Source organism: Prionailurus viverrinus, chromosome B3 (assembly GCF_022837055.1).
Source record: "Prionailurus viverrinus isolate Anna chromosome B3, UM_Priviv_1.0, whole genome shotgun sequence".
NCBI classification, from domain to species: domain Eukaryota; kingdom Metazoa; phylum Chordata; class Mammalia; order Carnivora; family Felidae; genus Prionailurus; species Prionailurus viverrinus.
Window position 1 is genome coordinate 74,973,071 of NC_062566.1, and position 19,304 is coordinate 74,992,374.

The following is a 19,304-nucleotide window of genomic DNA, read 5'->3' on the forward strand; positions in this document are numbered from 1 at the left end:
TACAAATCTACATCATTTAGATGGGCTCTTCCAGAAGAAAAAATGTCTTTCAGCATGGGGGATGGGGTAGGGGTAGGGCTTCTCTTATGATTGTCTGCTGGCTAGAGAATAGCAAAATTATACTAATTTCTCAAGATTTGGTAATTACTCCAAATTCCTGGTTCTTGAGATGAGTGTTATGTATCATGTTACTATTCTAATTTATCATGAATTTTTTTTTTCTTTTTAGAGCAAAACTCAATTTCTTAAATCCTAAATGTATATTTAAAAGGCAAAATTATTGGGTCCCTCTCTTACAACATTTTAAATCCATTTAATATGTATAAAACGAGTCAGTCGGAAAGTGGGTGTTATTGCTACACAGATTGAGAACCATGATGTGATTATATGATTAGTGCTAGTTATCACAAAATTACAGTTATTTATATTTCAAAAAATTTTGGTTTAGAGAAGCTAGATTATAAGACTTCTTAATATTGTTGTTCCCAAAATTCTGTGCTCTGGTTTCTCTTTTCCCTGTATGTAATGTACTTTGAGTGATCAACCAGTTTTCAGTGACCTATAAAATAATGACTCTCAAACCTACATTTGAAGTCCTGGCTTCCTGAGTCCTAGACCACAAAATCTAAAATAGCCATCTGGATCTGCCATACACAGTTTATATTTAATATATTTAAATCTGATCTCATTATCTTCCTCCCAAAATGCCTACTCTTTTCATCTGACTTCTGGTGATCCAGTGGGCTGTGACATCCAAGTCAGAAACCTAGGACAGCTTAGTATTTTTTTTTTTTCTAATTTCTCTGTACCCTTCACAATCTAGATCCTACCTGCTTCATGGTCTCAGCCTCTGCGGCTCTTCCATGGACTTCCCCCAAACCACCGTGCTGTCTCACCCTGTGTGCCCTTGCTCATGCTGGTTTTTGTTATCAACCTAGTACTCCAGGGGTTGCAAATTGATAAAAGCTTTCAGGAAGCTGTCTCTATTATGTACTAAGTACCTTCCTTCGAAAATGTATATTCTTGTATTTGTCCATTCAACTTTTTAAAAGGAAATTAACAAGGCACCTGGGTGGCTCAGGTGGTTAAGCAACCGACCTCTACTCAAGTCATGATCTCACAGTTCCTGAGTTCAAGCCCTGCATGGGGCTCTGCACTGTCAGCATGGAGCCTGCCTGGGAATCTCTCTCTTTCTCTTTCTCTCTCTTTCTCCTCTCTCTCTGTCCCTTGCTGGTGTGTGCGCTCGCTCTCTCTCTCTCTCTCTCTCTCTCTCTCTTTCAAAAAAGAAATAAACTTAAAAAAAGAAATTAACAAAAAGTTGGTCTGACATTTGTATAAATATTATTTATAATAGCAAAAAAAAAAAAGAAAACTTAACGGAGAAATAGTAAAATAAACTATAGTAAAAATCTAAGAAAGTTGTATAGCTATGTCAACAGCATTTTCAAATAATGTTATTGTTTAGAAATGTTTCTTTTTTTTAATGATTATTTATTTTTGAGACAGAGGGAGACAGAGCATGAACAGGGGAGGGTCAGAGAGAGGGAGACACAGAATCTGAAGCAGGCTCCAGGCTCTGAGCTGTCAGCACAGAGCCCGATGTGGGGTTCGAACTCACAGACTGTGAGATCATGACCTAAGCCGAAGTTGGATGCTTAACCGACTGAGCCACCCAGGCGCCCCAGAAAAATGTTTCTTGTATAGTATTAGGGAAAATACTAAGTTATGGAGAGTCCAGAGGACTCTAAAGCCAAACTATCTGCTTCCTATCTTGGCTCTGTCACTTTCTTGCTACAAGTTATTTATTCTCTCTGCTCCTCAGCTTTCTCATCTATGAAATGAGGATGATAACAATAGCTCTGTTTTGAGGATTATATGAGTTAATGCATCTAAAGTGCTGACAGTGGCTGACACACAGTAAGTGCTCCATGAAAGCCTACTAATGTCATTGTTCAGGACTGGGGTTCTGAGGCTATGAAACCACTGACATCTTATGTTGACAATTGTTTTAATTCATACTCCTTGATTAATTCTCTATGCTAATGTACTCTCAGAAAAATGATGAGGTAAATTTTTTTTAATTAATTAATTTATTTTGAGAGAGAAAGAGGGGGCGAAGGGGCAGAGTGAGAGGATAGAGAGAGATAATCTCAAATAGGCTCCACACTGTCAACACAGAAACTAACGAGGGGATCAAACCCACCAACCACAAGATCATGACCTGAGCTGAAATCAATAGTCAGATGCTTAACTGACTGAGTCACTCAGGTGCCCTGATGAGGCAAATTATTAAACCAAGTTAAAAATATTCACTTTTGGGGGCGCCTGGGTGGCGCAGTCGGTTAAGCGTCCGACTTCAGCCAGGTCACGATCTCGCGGTCCGTGAGTTCGAGCCCCGCGTCGGGCTCTGGGCTGATGGCTCAGAGCCTGGAGCCTGTTTCTGATTCTGTGTCTCCCTCTCTCTCTGCCCCTCCCCCGTTCATGCTCTGTCTCTCTCTGTCCCAAAAATAAATAAACGTTGAAAAAAAATTTAAAAAAAAAAAAAATATTCACTTTTGGTCTAAGTAGGGTCCTCCCTAGAGAAATTGTTTATAATTCAAGAGAGCAAATTTGTTACATTTCAGTAACTGAACTGTTAAAGCACAATAATCTCCTTAGAGAAAGGTCTTGAAAAGATTAGCCTCAAACTCAATGTTCTAGACAAAAGCAAGGTTTAATATTCCAGCTTTTGTTCTTGAAATAGAAACTATGATACACTTTCCCAAATGAATATTAATGAACATAATTAAAAGCACATTAGGATAGTCTACTGATTTACTCTGAGGGTAGCTGAAAATTCTTTAGATCAAAACCTAACTTAGACAAGTGGGTATGAAGGCCCTCATCTTTCTTGTGTTAATTATCTTCTGATATACAAAAATAGATAATTTTAGTTTGCTTAGCCAACTGGTTAGAAATTACTGATAATACAATATACCTGTGATATTGTAGGTTAAGATTTAAGACTTTAATATCCTCTTACCTCCTATTAAGCTCATCGAAATGGGACTTCTTCCAGAATATGGAGTAATATTAACCCATAGGAATATGTGTTAAAATAAGCAAGTCTCCAAGTCAGTTCAGGTAAGTTTTAATCCTTCACCTATGGAATTCCTCATTCAACTTAAAAAATTTGTGAGTTATATTTTATAAATTCAAATTAACTTAATTTTTAATCATACAAAACGGCTCAGCTAAAATTGATTTTACCTGTGCTGAAAGTATCTGCTAACCATATCTGCAATCATACATAATAATATAAAGAATACTCTTAAAGGGAAGAAAGAAGTTGCTTTCAAATTTGCAGAGCACATTCTCATTTCACTGATAATTTATTTAACAGATTGTTAGCTTTGCTAAAATTATTGTATATAGTAAAATATATTATTTTCAGGTATTTTTTTTACCATTTCATGCTTCCCCTAATTCTACCCAAGTGAAATTTTTCTAGAAAAGTGTTTGGGTTTTTTTTCCCCTCAACTCAGTTCTTTATCCAATTTCTGAGTTGCAGTAGGTTAAGTTGTGGTCTGAAAAAAAAATATGTCTATTTGTAAATAAGACTGTAATAAACATAGGGGGTGCCTAAATCTTTTTGAATTAGTATTTTCATTTTCTTTGGGTAAATACCTAGTAGTGGAATTACTTGATCATATGGTAATTCTATTTTTTAATTTTTAAGGAATGGCCATACTGTTTTCCACAGCTGCACCAAATTGCATTCCGACCAATCATTTATAATTGTGAAAATATCAAAGTAACCCAAGTGTCCATCCATAGAAGAATGGATAAGGAAGATGTGGTATATACCTACCATGGGATATTACTCAGCCATAAAATAATTAGATCTTGACATCTGCAAAAACATGGATGGAGCTAGAGGGTATAAGGCTAAGTGAAATAAGTCAGTCAGAGTAAAGCAAACCCCATATGATTTCACTAATGTGTGGAATTTCAGAAACAAAACAAACAAATGAACAAAAAAGGAAAATGAGACAAGCAAACAAAAAAAACCATACTCTTAAATACAGAGAACAAATTAGCGATTGCCAGGGGGAGGTAGGTGGGAGGAAGGGTAAAATATACAAAGGGGATTAAAAGTACACTTTTTGTGATGAGCATTGAGTACTGTATAGAATTATTGAATCATTATAGTCTACACCTGAAACTTATATAACACTTAATGACAATTATACTTTAATTTTTTAAGTTCTATTTCAAAATATGTGTCTATATCCTAACTTCTCAAATTGATGAATGCGGCCTTATTTGGAAAAATGGTCTTTGCAGATATAATTAAATTAAAGGTCTCAAGGTGACAGCATCCTGGATTAGGGTAGGCACTAAATTCAATGACACATTTCCTTAACAGAAACACACAGAAGATCCACACATAGTAGCAGTTCATGTGAAAAGTGAGGCAGAGATTGAAATTATGCAGCCACAAGCCAAGGAATGCCTGCCACCAGCTCTGCCACCAGAGCTGGGAGAAGAAAGGTATTCCCCTCCAGAACTTCAGAGGGAGCACAGCCTTACCAACATCTTGATTTTGGATGCCTGGTCTCCCACACTATGATAGAATACATTTCTGTTGTTTTAAGCCCACAAGTTTTTTGTTAATGCAGCCCTAGGAAACTAATACTTGAACAATCTCTAAAAATTCATTAAATAGAAGAATTAGTTTCATTAAATATATGAAAGTTTGTTCATTATTTTTCCTTAGAGGTCTTTTAGTATCAGACTTTCTTTCTTTGGAAAGAATATTAAATTTTCAATATAATATTACCTGAATCAATTAAACAAGTAAATTCAAGTCTTTATTTCTTGTTTAGATTTGCTGCTTATAGCTTATTAGAAGATTAAATGTGGATGAAACTTTTTTTTAAGTAGGCGCCATGCCCAAGTGGTTTGAACTCAAAACCCTGAGATCAAGAGTCACATGCTCTACTGACTGGGCCAGCCAGGCATTCCTGAATATGGAAGAAACGATATTTGATATGAGTTTTCTAACAGTAATTTTCCACACAGTTTAACTCTCCTTGCTTCAATGACGATTTCATTTCTGGCAATCATTTTGGGAAAAATCAAATTATAATTTGGGGGCCACTTTAACTTTTAGTCTCACAATTGATTGCCCTACCTGAGTCTAGCTGTTAGGGTAGTGGAACAATTAATTCTTCCTTGATACGTCACTTGAGCTTGGAAGATATAAGCGTCCATCAAAAGATTCCTGGTCCCATGTCTGATCCCAATCCACTCTCCTCTCCACCACATCATAGGACAGGGATGTCATGAGACAGGGGAGGGTAAGAGAGAGAGAGAGCAAGTGAGCTGAGCTCTTATGCCTAAGAAAAGTAACAGAAAGGGCGCCTGTCTGGCTCAATTGATGAAGCATTTGACTCTTGATTTTGGTTTTGGCTCAGGTCATGATCTCAACAGTTTGGGGGTTTAAGCCCCATGTCCGGCTCTGCACTTATCTTGTGGAGATTGCTTGGGATTCTCTCTCTCTCCCTTTCCCATTGCCCCTCCCCCGCTTAGGAGTGCATGTGTGAGCTCTCTCTCTCCACTCTCAAAATAAATAAACTTTTTTTAAAAAAAAAAGGTGATTGGGGAATTGAGATATGGACAGCTAGACTAAAGAGTAATAAGCAGGTCATAGAAGCAAATTTGACCAATGAGAAATGCCCAAGATTGAACAGACTAAAGAAATTTCAAAGAGGTCAGGAATGTCTAACATTTCATTTCATTCTGTCTGCTATGATGTAACCCCATACCATTATCCCTAAACAAATAATAACAGCCAGCATTTATTAGATGTTTACTGTATATTAGGCAGTTTACTTTCATATGTTCACTTTATGCTCTTAATACCTCTGTAAAGTAGGAACAATTACGAACCCAATCTTCAGGAAACATTTACAAAGTACAGATGCCTCGTGGGAGCGATAATTTGGGGGGAAATTAGAGGCTATGTTTCACATGTGGGCAAATACAGACTAGAAAAAAACAGGGAGATTAAAATTATTTTTTTAGCAGGAAGAGATATCACACTGGGAGAAATATCAGACTGCCCCAAGAATTTCCAGGAAATCTTGGACAAAACACTAGGTTTCCAACCTCACAAAGTACATTTATTAATTTCTACAGGATAGAGTGGCTCAACTAGATGGTAAGACTTAAATATATTTAGGCAACTGATATCAAAAGGCTATAAGCCAACACTGATGAACCAGTTCACAGAACATGATATATGTAAATAATGACTTAGCTTTTTTTTCTGTAGTTTTTGACTAATTCTTAGTATTTTTGTTAGAACAAACTGAGACATTTTCCAATTCTGTAAATACTTTTGTTTTCACAATACTGAGATTTGGATCGATTAGAAAAAAAGGCAAAACAGAAAAGAAAAAGTCTTGAACAAATTTAGATAGGTTTTTCTGATTAAATGTAAAACTTTATCACAAGGAACACAATTTCCAACCTGCAGACAGTTCTTTTCTCTAAGAACACATTTAGTGCTTGTTGTAATACATTCTTACATTATGATCTAATTCTAGATACTTAAAAAAACCTCCAGAGAAATTGGTAGGTTGTTGTGTTTAACCAGACAACGATGTTTACGTAGCATGTGGGTGAAAAAAATATTAATCAGTAGAGTGTTGGTTGAGCCAATTAAAAGAGTTAAGAGCCGTTTGTCACTGAGTCGAGTGAAAAGGAAAATAGCCAATCTGTGCTGGGATGTATTTGCTTCCACTCCCTTCTCTTTTGTCTTCACTGCCTTTTATCTTGCAAGGGCCAGGACACTGCTCTTCAAAGACCTCCAGCCCCCTGAGAAAGCCCACCAGGCCAGGACCTTACCTGGCTTCAGAGATCTTCCCCTGCTGCAGCAGCTTTTGGGCACTTCATTACAGAACTGTGGGGGCTCACTCCCCAAGCCTAAAAATCAAAGGAAAAGAAATAAGTATAAACACCAGCTTCCAGACAGATTCAACATCAGTTCTGGGGATCTTTCTCCAGGACTTTGTCTCTTACAAACAAACACAACCTTACTTAAAATCCCAGGTATACTTTTTAGAAACGCTAAGAATTTCTGAAGAAAGAAAATCATGTCAGGGACCCTGTGCTCTAATTTTGCCCATTGTTCCTTCTAAAATTAGAAAGCAGTGCAGCACTTCTCAAACTGGTTGTGGTAAATAATCAGGTTTTTTTGTTTGTTTGTTTTAATTTCTAATCCAAGGCATAATTATACTTTTGGAAAATATAGTAGACATGAATTACTTTAGGGGCACCTGGGTGGCTCAGTCTGTTAAGGTCTAATCTTGGCTCAGGTCATGATCTCACGGTTCATGGGTTCGAGCCCTGCATTGGGCTACACACTGACAGTGCAGAGCCTGTTTGGGATTTTCTCTGTCTTTTTCTCTGCTCTTCCTGTGCGTGTGCTCTCTCTCTCAAAATAAAGTAATATATTTTTTAAAAATAAATGAATTACTATACAAATAAAAACAAGGACAAAAAATATAAGTCCACTTTTAGTTATTATATTCCACAACACTGAGACTATAAAATTGCCATAAAAATGCCTAAACACTTACAATTTCTATACTCATCTTGTGGTGGCCCAAGACCAGCCCTAATCCACAGATTTCGCTTTTTATAGGACTACATTAGTGCCTTGGCTGAGTTTTAATTTTACAGATAAGTGAAAACTATTGATTGTTTTAATTAAAAACATTTTTTTTTTAACAGCAGGGATTGATTCTTACAGAAACCTCCTATCCTCCATATGCCCTTGTACTTAACATTAGGGCTTAAAACTATGAGGGGAAAAAAGAGAACTGTGTAAATAAATCCAGCTGATACACACATATTTTTAAAGGATCAATAGGACTTTAAAATTGTTTTGATTCCCAAAATATTTTCTCAGATCTTCTGAGAAGTGGTCATATCACCTATTTGCCAACTAATCTTTTCTTCCTACTAAACTTGGGGTAAAATAAGCTATGTTTGTAATGTTAGCAGTTCTCCCACAAATACACGATACGCTAAAATATAACAAAACGAGAAAGCAGAAATAGGGAATTAAGCACCTGTGTATGATTAAAACTTGGTCTCTGGAGCCAGACCATGTAGATTCAAATCCTGACCCCATCAATTATTAGCTGTGTGGCCTTGGGTGAGTTACTTAATTTCTTTGTACATCTGTCCCATATGTGTAAAGTTAAAAAAATATAAAACGCCTGTCATATAACCTTTATAGAGTTACGGCAGAGTTAAATGAAATGCTTAAGGTTTGCACCTTGCTACTTAAATCTTACATACTATTATTGTTTGGACATTTGTTTTAGGCTTTACACTAAAGCATACTTTCAAGGTTGGTTTGATAACTAGGTTTCAAGAAATCAAAACTTTGGTTTCTGGTTCCAATCAAAATGCAGTAAACGCATTCTACCCTGTTTCTTCCCTTGAAAGAAACTAAACCCCCTGGAAATAACATAGAGCAGCTATCAGAGGACTCTGAAAAGTAAATGGTAGCAGACAGATTGGGAAAGGAAACCAGAACATGAAGTACCACCAAATCAGCAAAGAGTTTCCCATTTTTTTTCTTTTCTGGTATCTCTTGGTAATGAACTCAAAGGCAGCCTGAAACTTGGGACTGTGCATTAAATGTGAATGGAAATAACTCCAAGAGAAGCTCTCTGTTTCTTAGTTAATGAGCAGGAAAGCCCCCTGCAAAATGTTCCTTGCTTTTTTCTATTGTCTTTCACCCCAGGTAACCCTAAAACAGCAGTGATAGCAATGGTAATGACAGCCTGGCAGGCACTTAACACTCAAATGAAGCAGGCTTCTCAGACCAGAACTCTGGTCCCAGGAGTGTAAGGAAGCACCCCATTGTCTTTTTCTCCATATATCCTCTTGCTGCTTGGCCTTGGAGACAGACACAGCCATGGTAATTATGGTACAGAGCGGGGAAAGCCAAAGCCCTGACTTCCTAGCCAGAGAACCATTTAAAAAAGGGGCTCCTGTGAGACAGAAGGTGTCAGCAAGATCACAAAGAGGAGGGAGCTCAGGAAAATAATTGCAAAAAGATGTATATGAACTCTTGGGCTCAGTCACAATTTATGCACACTTAAATCTATCTCGAGTCAGTTTATTGATGGCTTTGGGAACTAAATTGTGAAGTAGCCCACTTCCCAGATCCTAGACTGTCATTGGGTGTTGCACACAAAAGACAGGTCCAAATAGCACAGCACAAGTTTTAAAAAGTTTACTGATTTTGGACTACAGCCCACAGAAGGCAAGTAGGAATCTATAGCTTGAATCTAAGAAGATCAATTACTATTAAAATCAAGAAGCAAATAATGTAATCAAAATTCTCCGCAACGTTAAAAAAAATTAATGCTTATTTATTTTTGAGAGAGACAGAGACAGAGCATGAGTGGGTTAGGGGCAGAGAGAGAGGGAGACACAGAATCTGAAGCAGGCTCCAAGCTCCGAACTACCAGCACAGAGTCTGACACAGGGCTCAAACTCACTAACCATGAGATCATGACCTGAGCCAAAGTCAGACGCTTAACCGACTAAGCCACCCACGCCCCCCCCCCCAAATTCTCCACAACATTTAAACAAGACCAAAAACCCACATAATATTTAAAATGTCATGATAAAAATCCAAAATTTCAACATATAGAGAAACAAGAAACTCTCAACAGATGGCATAGATGTGGAAATTATCAGGAAAAATTTTAAAGTAGTGAGTTTAACTGTACTCCAAGAAGTAATGCCAAATACTTTTGAAATGAATAGAAAGATAAAAAGTCTCAGCAGAGTAACAGAACATATAAAAACAGAACCAAAGATAAACTTTAGAACTGAAAAATACAAAAGCAAAAACCAGGAATTCACTGGATGGATTCAAGAACAAAATGGAAATGACAGGGGAAGGAATTAGTAAGCTTGAACCTAGATCAACAGAAAGTATCTCATTTAAAAAAGAAGAGATTTAAAAAAATGAACAGAGGGGTACCCGGGTGGCTCATTTGGTTAAGCATCAGACTCTGATTTTGGTTCAGGTCATGTTCTCACCATTCATGAGTTCTAACCCCGTGTCAGGCTCTGAGCTGACAGTGTGGAGCCTACATGGGATTCTCTTTCTCTCTCTCTCTCTCTCTCTCTGTCCCTCCTCCCCTCGTGCTCTCTGTCTCTCAAAATAAATGAATAAACTTAAAAAAAAAATGAACAAGGTCTTGGGGATCTGTGGGACAATATCAAAGGGTTTAACATTCATGTCATTGGATTCCCAGAAAAAATAATAGGAAGAGTATGGCTAAGAAAAACGTATAAGAAATAATGATGCGATACTTTACAAATTTGGCCAAAGACATAACTTAAAGATTCACGAAGCTCAGTGAAACCTAAACAGGAAAAGTAAAAAAAATATCCATGCCCAGAAATACCAAATCTGACCCCTAAAAACAAATGACAAGCAAAAAATATTGAAAGCTGCCAGAGAAAAATGAATCATTGCATGCATGTAGGGAGACAATATTAAATGATGGCAGATTTCTTATCAGAATCCAGAAAGTAGTGGTCTGTAGGCAGCGGGATATTTTTAAAGTACAGAAAGAAAAGAAATGTCAACCCAGAATTCTACATTTAGTGGAAATTATCCTTTATGAATGGAAGCAAAATAAATATATCCTAGGATGAAGGAAAACTAGAGAATCTATTGCCAGCAGAAATGCTCTTAAAGAAATGTAAAAGGGAACTTTTTGGACTGAATAAAAATGGCATTGGAGGACAATCTGGAATGTCAGCAATGAAGGAAGAGGGACACAAATAGTAACTATCAGGGTAAACATAATAGACAAATCTGCCCCTAAACTGTTTTAAAAATGTATTGTGAAAGCAAAAATTGTAACAGTCTGATGGGGTTCTCAATATACTCAGATAGAATACATATTACAACTACAACAAAACAAGAAGAGGATAATGGATCTACAAAGTTGTAAACTTTCTATATTACCACTTGAAGTGGTAAAATATTACTCTTCTACATGCACTATGCAGAATTAAGTATGTCTACTATGGTCCTTAGATCAACAACTAGCCCAAAATTACAAAATGTAATGATAGTTACATTAATCTATATGTGTTAAAACTAAAAAAATGTAGACCAAAAAAGGTCAATTTTACTCTATGTAAATTTTAAAACAAAAAATGAATCTGAATATTTCTACTTTATTTGTTCATAATTCAATGTGAACATTAGAAATAAACTATAGCCCTTTAAAGCATCAACAAATAAACCAAACAGAAATACTGTAAGATATTCTAGTAGTTCAAAATAAGTTGGGAAACAGAAAAGAAGGGAATGGAAAAAAGAGGAAATGGAAATGAAAAAAAACCATGGTAGATGTAAATTAAAAAATATCAATAATTATATTAAATTTAAATTGCCTCTGCACACCAATTTAAAAAAAAGATTTCAAAATGATTTTAAAAATCCAAGACCCAACTACATTATAACTACAAGAAAGTCACTTTTTAATATACACATGTAAGTTTAAAGTGAAAGAATTGAAAAGCGTATACCACGCAAAACTAACCAGAGGGATACAGAAGAGTGAAATGACATCATCAAATGGATTTAGTTGACCTTTGTAGAAAACTTCATCCCACAATAACAGAAACCATATTCTTTTCAAGTACACGTGAAACATTCTCAAGATTGGCCATACATTTGTCATAAGACAAATCTTAACAAATTCAAGAGGAATGGAATCATACAAAATATATTGCCTGATCATAAAGGAATTAAACTAGAAATCAGTAACAGAAAGATAACTGAAAAATCTCCAAGCACTTGGGAATTAAAGAGCATAATAATTCATGGGTCAGAGAGGAAGGCTAATGGGAAATTAGAAGATATTTTGAACTTAACGAAAATTAAAACACAACATATCAATATTTGAAAGGTATAGCTAAAGTAATGTTTGGGGGAAAATTTTAGCAATAAAATCCTGTATTAAAAATAAGATTCAAACCAATAATTGAAGAAGTACTTAAATTAGAAAGAATCCCAAAGGAAAGAGAGAAAGCAATAAAGATATGATCAATTAAATTCAAACAAAAAAAGCAGTAGAAAAATATCATTAAAACTGAAAGATGGTTCTTTTGAAAAGATCAATCGAATTGATAAACCCGTAGTTAGACTAACAAAGAAAAAAGAGAGAAGAAACAAATTGCCGAAACCAGAAATGGAAGATAGTGTATCGCCACAAGCTCTACACATTAAAAGGATAACACGGGAATAATACAAATAAATTTGTGTGCCTCATATGACAGTTTATATACAAAGGACCACAAGAAATAAATGCCTAAGATTGGAAAGAAATAAATAAAATTTTGTCTATTTGCAGATGATCATCTGTGTAGAAAATCCCAAAGAATCTACAAAATTCCTAGAACTACTAACAGCAAAACGGTTGAACAGAACATGTTACCAAAATACCAATGGAAAACAAACATAAGGAAAGATAGTATGATTATCCACCACGGAAATGCAAGTGAAACCCACAGTGACATACCACTACACACTGATTAGAGGCGGTAAAATAAATTTTTTAAGAGTGACAATACCAAGTGTTAAGGAGACTGTAGAGCAACTGTAACTTTCATACACTGCCCATGGAAATGAAAAATTATATAGACACTCTGCTAAACAGATTGTCAGTTTCTTATAAGGTAACAGACACCATATAACTCAGCAATGCTGCTACTCATGGGTAATCGACTCTAGAGAAATGAAACTTATTTTCTCATGCAATCTGTACATTGTGTACAGATCAATATTTGGGTTGTGTACAAATGAACCCACACTGGGGCACCTGGGTGGCTCAATCCGTTAAGCATACGACTTTGGCTCAGGTCATGATCTTACGGTTCACGGATTCAAGCCCCACGTGGGGCTCTGTGCTGACAACTCAGAGCTTGGAGCCTGCTTCAGATTCTGTGTCTCTCTCTCTCTTCTCTGCCCCTCCCCCACTCATGCTCTGTCTCTCTCTGTCTCATAAAAATAAATAAAGGTTAAAAAAAAAAAAGTCAACCCAAACTGGAAACAACCTAAATGTCCTGTAATAGGTAAATGGATAAACAAACTTGATATATCCAGGCAATGGAATACTACTCAGTAAGAAAAAGGAATAAACTACTGATTCACAAAACAAAGATGAATCTCAGAGGCATTGCTGAAGGAAATAAACCAATTACAAAATTTGCATAGTCTGTGATTCCGTTTACATGAAATTCTAAAAAAGGCAATTCCATAGGGGTGGAGAGAAGATTAGGGTTTGCCAGCATCAATGTTGGAGAGAGCTGGACTCCTAAGGAGTATCATAAAGAAGTTGTTATTGTTTTTTTTTTTTTTTAGAGGGATAGGATTCTTCTGTATTCTGAATGTAATGATAGTTATATGAATCTGTATGTGTTACAACTCACAAAAAATGTAGACCAAAAAAGGTCAATTTTACTATATGTAAATTTTAAAATAAAAAATGAATCTGAATATTTCTACTTTGTTTATAATTCAATGTGGAACATTGGAAACAAACTGTAGCCCTTTATTGCATCAATTTTCTTAGCTTAGAGATTTTTTTTAATTTTTTTATTGCTTTCTTCAAGATTAATGAGATAATGTTTGTGAAATGTTTTGAGCTCCTTAAAAGGAAATTGCTATGCAAATATAAAATGTTGTTATCATTACCCAGGCCTTATTTTTTCCTTTGCCTTATACTATGAAGTTTATGATCATCTTTATTTTCACATTATTTTTAATGAATTGTAACAATAAAATGTGGTAGCCAAGATATAAAATGAAGCACATGCGTTAACAAGGCTAAAACTTTGTAATTAGAGTTTGAAACATCAGTCTGTCTAAAGATAATTGGATCTAATGATTATTTCTCTACATACACAAGCTACAATTTCATGAAGTCCAAGTGTGGCTTAATTCTTCAAGTCACTATCTCCTTTGAGATGTTCTTAGTTTATCTGGGTGTCTGAAGAAAGACAATCAAGCACGAGAAGAAATTCACATAAGAGTATTCTGTCTTCAAAGGGAAGTAATGAGAGAATAGTCAGTTTAATTTAGACTCAGCCTGTATTACATTTTTTTTAGCCTTTTACTCTCTGTGAACAAAAGCATGACTTAAAGATAATATTTAAATTCTTAGGCCCCAAACAAAAAATTTCTTATTTCTTTCTTAAGTACAAAATAAAGAATTCCAAAATTCTCCTTACAAAAATTCCCCATAGCTTCCTATTTATCTTGAGACAAAGTGTGAATTCTCCTTTTTGAGGCTTTTGACTATTTAGCTTTATTTAACCCGGACAATGTTACTTCCTGGCTCTACTTTCATATTAACCCTTTACTTCAGGAGCTTTTCCTCTATTCATAGCAATTTCTTCTGTATCTTTACTCAAAGTGATTCTTCCTGCTCCTCTGCCTCAATCTAAAGGGGTGAAAACTCCTGCACAGAATCTACTTGGTTGGGGAGTTTGCATGAGACCTGTATATAAGTTACTCTTAGGTATCTTCCTCTATCCTTGTCTTTGTGGAAGCAAGTGGGGTCCAGTAGCCAACCAATACTAGGCAGTTCCCTGCCCTCGAGTATGAAGGCAGATTATAAGAAGAAAATAAAAATCGCGTTGACAATTGAGATAAGTGCCCAAAGCTCAAGTAAAGCTCAACTGTTCTCAGACGAAGCTACACTAAAATATTTCAAAAGAAGAAGATCCAAGGGGTTTAGGGTATATTTAAAAAAATAGCATAAGACATAAAGACTCTTTGATTTCCCAGAGAAAAACTAAATCTTAATTCAAAGTCTTACCATTTTACTAAGTTACAGAAAGAAGTTCTGTAGCAAGTGTTCACACTTTTCAGACAGCTGGTAGCCCACAGTCACTTAAAGAAACCGTCTATTGACAAAAGTTCCTGGACACAATCTTTGACACAAAGAAGGCCCAGAGAAGGATGTGACTTTCGCTTTTTCAAAATAGCATTTGCTTGCCCCAGAGAATTAGAAACATACGAGAATTTAAAAAATAAAAAAAGAGGTGTGCCTGGGTGGCTCAGGTGGTTAAGCATCCAACTCTAGGTTTAGGCTCAGATCGTGATATCATAGTTCATGGGACTGAGCCCCACATCTGGCTCCATACTGATAGCATGGAGTCTGTTTGGGATTCTCTCTCTCTCTCTCTCTCTCTCTCTCTCTCTCTCTCTCTCTTTCTCTCTCTTTCTGTCCCTCCCCTTCTTGTGCTTGTCTCTCAAAATAAACTTAAAAAAAATAAAAGATTCTCTTTCTCTGCCGTTTGCACGCACATGCTCTCTCAGTCAACAAATAAAAATGTAAAAAAAGAAAAAGAAACAAAGAGTTCACAAAAAGTGTGCATTGACGCCTTGTTGACATTTAAATGAAACCACGCTTTCATAAAATCTATGAATTAGGAGATAATTTAGAAGTTGTCTTGTTACAGAAATAAGCTCATATAAGCTTATATATATAGCTTCTTGTCTTGTTATAGAAATAAGAAATGAACTTCAAAGAAGTGAAACTAATTCCTGCCTTAGTCCTGAAATTCCTGTCTGTGATGCAGAAATCTGTGGGATACATAGAATTCTAATTGAATAGTACTTTATTAAATGTTGGACCCCACAGCTTTTGTATCATTAAGGAATTTGAATTTATCCTGTAGATAACTGGGAGTAGAGTCTTTGAGGATTTTAGAACATGTGAGCAAGAGGATGAAAGTAATATTGGTGAAGATAAACCTGGCGGTGGTGTATAGAGTAGATGGGAGGGAGAAGAGCCTGAAGAAAAAGGTTTCATTGAGACCAAGTCTACAATGCCTCTGATTTGAAGGTGAAAAATGATAACGCTGATTTTAGACATGTTGAATTTAAGTCATGGTGGGACCTTTAGATAGATATAATCTATACATTCATGGAGAGAGGAGACTAGATTGCTGAGAGTTCCGGGTGGCCAAAATGGATTTGGGAGTGCCTGCTAAAATAATAATTGAATTCATGGAAATAAACCATATGAGGAGAAAATATTGAAAAAGAAAGTAAGGAAAACCTTAGCAAATGCATACAGAGGTAGGGGAGAGGAGGACATTAACGTCTGTTGACCTGCAACATACGCCAGCAATTTGCTAAGAAATTTGAATGCTTCCCTTAGTTATCCTAACTGCATTTTAAAATATGCATTACTGCCATTCTACTCAGGAGGAGACTCAGAGATTTTAAAGTAGTTTGTGGAAGTTCACTTAACAAGGCTTGGAGTTGGGATTTGGATCTATACCTGTTAAGCTTCAAAGGTCACACCCCTTTCAGTAGCCCATTAGAATACATGGAGGCAGGACACCAGAGAAGGCAGGTCATAGGGAATATGGGTGACAACCACATCTACCTTTTCATCTGTCATATTCCCAGCACATCGAAAGTGATCGAAAGTAGTTGCTGAATGACTAAAGAAAAGCAAACCATTTTATTGATGCCTTGGGCCAGGTAGCCACTGAGTTTGATGTTTGTATTATTTTATTTAGTCCCTCACAACACCCCTAAAGTGACATGAGCCATTACAGTGCTTTCATGGTCACCCAGAATTCAAGCCAAAGTAAGTCCGTCTCTGTATTTGGGTTTCTAACCTCCATGCTATACTGAGAAAATCTATCAATTTTGAGTTAGAGGCCACTGATGACTCTTAAGAGAAGAGACTCATGAGTGATAAAAATGAAAATTTTATTCAATGGGATATAAACACAGAAGTCAAAGGGAAAAAAGTGACAAATTTTCCAGAGAAAGAATAAATAGAAATCAGACACTAATTGGAGAATCAAGGTTCAAGTTGATTTCTTTATATTGTTTGGTGGCAAGTGCGAAGCTGAGCCTGTTTTAAGTCAAAGGGTAATCGTTAGTGGATACTAAAAATATCTAACAAAAAAGAAGTTAGTTAAAAAGAAGCAGGGGAACAAAAAAAAGATGTAAGACATAGGTCAAATGCATGGTAAAAAATGAATAGGAGTAAAGGCAAGGGAGTGGAGTGGAGAAAACAGTCTTTTAGGTGATGTGAAAAGGCTGAGATGAAGGAACTTGTTTCCTCTTGGCAACTGAAAGCAGAAGGCCCTTCTCCATGGGTCTTAGGGTATCTTCACAGGAACCAGTATTGGTTTCTTAAAACAAGTCCAAACAAATGGTATGCAAACCTAATCACTTCATAGGGGTAGTCAAACTTAATAGTGACTGGATAATGGCTGCAGAGGAGACAGACGGCTTTCTTATTCTCACCACTGTACTTATTTTACATGTTTGGTCACAATGGCCTACTATATATTTCTCAAAATAGTCTTCATCAGAGTGAGTATTCACCCAACACAAAGATGATCTCTTCCTTAGGGATAAATGAACATACTCAAGCATCACTGATCAAAATATTTTTCTCAGCACTGTCCTCTTGTTCAGGCCAAATGCCGGAACAGTGGCAGTTTGTGTTGATGGTTCAAGATATATAGAGACCAGAAATTTTTATGGCACCTTGGGTGGGCTGATAAAGTTATTGCTTAAGGAATGTTGTCTCTGTGACAATGAAGGAGGACACATCCACCCTAAAACAAGCTTTTGTCATTTCCTTCCCTCTCTCTCTCTCTCTCTCTTTTTGGTTAGGATCAGAAGATACTTCTATATCAAAAGTGCTGGGCTACCTTTTGAATTAAACATAGACTATGGACCTGCCCATGTCAGTTAATACTATGACATACCACTGATGTGAAGTTTGAAGAAGTTTATTGATGAGTTTTAGCATACAAAGTTGGTACTCATTCCATAAAATTGGATTCTTTGCAGCATCACTGATAATTCTGGGTGGAAGAGACATAGCATGGCTTTCAGTGGCCCCCTTTTCTCTGAAATTCAGCAGTTTTTTCTCTTTCCTGTGCTTGATGACACTGCACAATGGGCAGTCTAAATAGCATTGCCACACACATGTCCTTTTGACATGACTATTCTGAATGTAGCAGTAGAGCCATATCCATTACAAAACACTAGAATTGTTGGTCCCCCAAAGGCCGTAATCATTATCTCTCCATAGTATTTTCTACTGCTGTCTACTTCACTTTTGAACTTATTCCTTTGACTTCTATATTATTACTCCAGTGAATTCCACATTTAAGCATTCTTTTTCAATTTCCCTTTCATTCTGCCCAAACATTCCATATTCGTATTTCTGAGGTTTGTGTCCCAAGATCACTTCCATCTCATTCTATCGCCAAGAATCCAAGTCATTCTAATCAACATATGGCGAGCTTTGGACTTCCAAATCTGTACCTTCAGCTCCAGAATTCTTCCCCAATGCTCCAGACACATATCTAAATACTTTCAGAATATTCTAAACTTGGGGTCCTATAGAACTTTATACTTAACATGTTCAAACATGAACTCGCCCTTTCTAAGACTAGAACTCCTTTTGACCAATAGTTCCATCAATCATCTAATGATCACGAAGGATCTATTCTGGACTCCTTTAAATACCACATTTAAATTTCATTTACTACTGTTTTATGTCAGGTCCCCATCATCTTAGAATGGTTATTTCAATAGATAAGATAGACCAACCCAAAGATTGGTCTTTTGGCTCACTTCTTGCCCTGGTTTCTATCCAGACTCTGTAATGCTGGCAACCTGTGATGTCGCTTACTCTTTTGCTTTAAAAGTCTGTATGGTGTTCTGAAACTTAAATTTCAAATCCCTTAGAATAAGGGATAAATAATAATAGAACAGAATAAAGAATAGGTAATAATACAAAATAGTGACTAACCACTGGAAAGATCCAACTACTCTATCCTGTCTGCAAATACTGTTTGTAGTCTTCACGTAGTTACCTAATACATTCAAGTATCTCACAACACTTATGAAATTCTTCCAAATATTTATATCATTTCTGTTACATAGTAACAGTGATCCATGATAATGCTTTGTTGTCTTGCTAGAAAGAAAAACAGCCCACATAATCCACTCCATACCCCAAAGCCTATTAAGTCCAATATTAGTTTTCTCTTTCCCAGGCTAGAGAACACCTCAGTTGGCTTTCACTTTAGGATTTTTTTTTTCCTGTCTTTATGTGTTTTTGTAGTCCACTTTAGAACCTTCTTGTTTAGATAATATGGAAAGAAATTAGAGTCATTATTGTAATAAATCCTGATTTTATATTGAC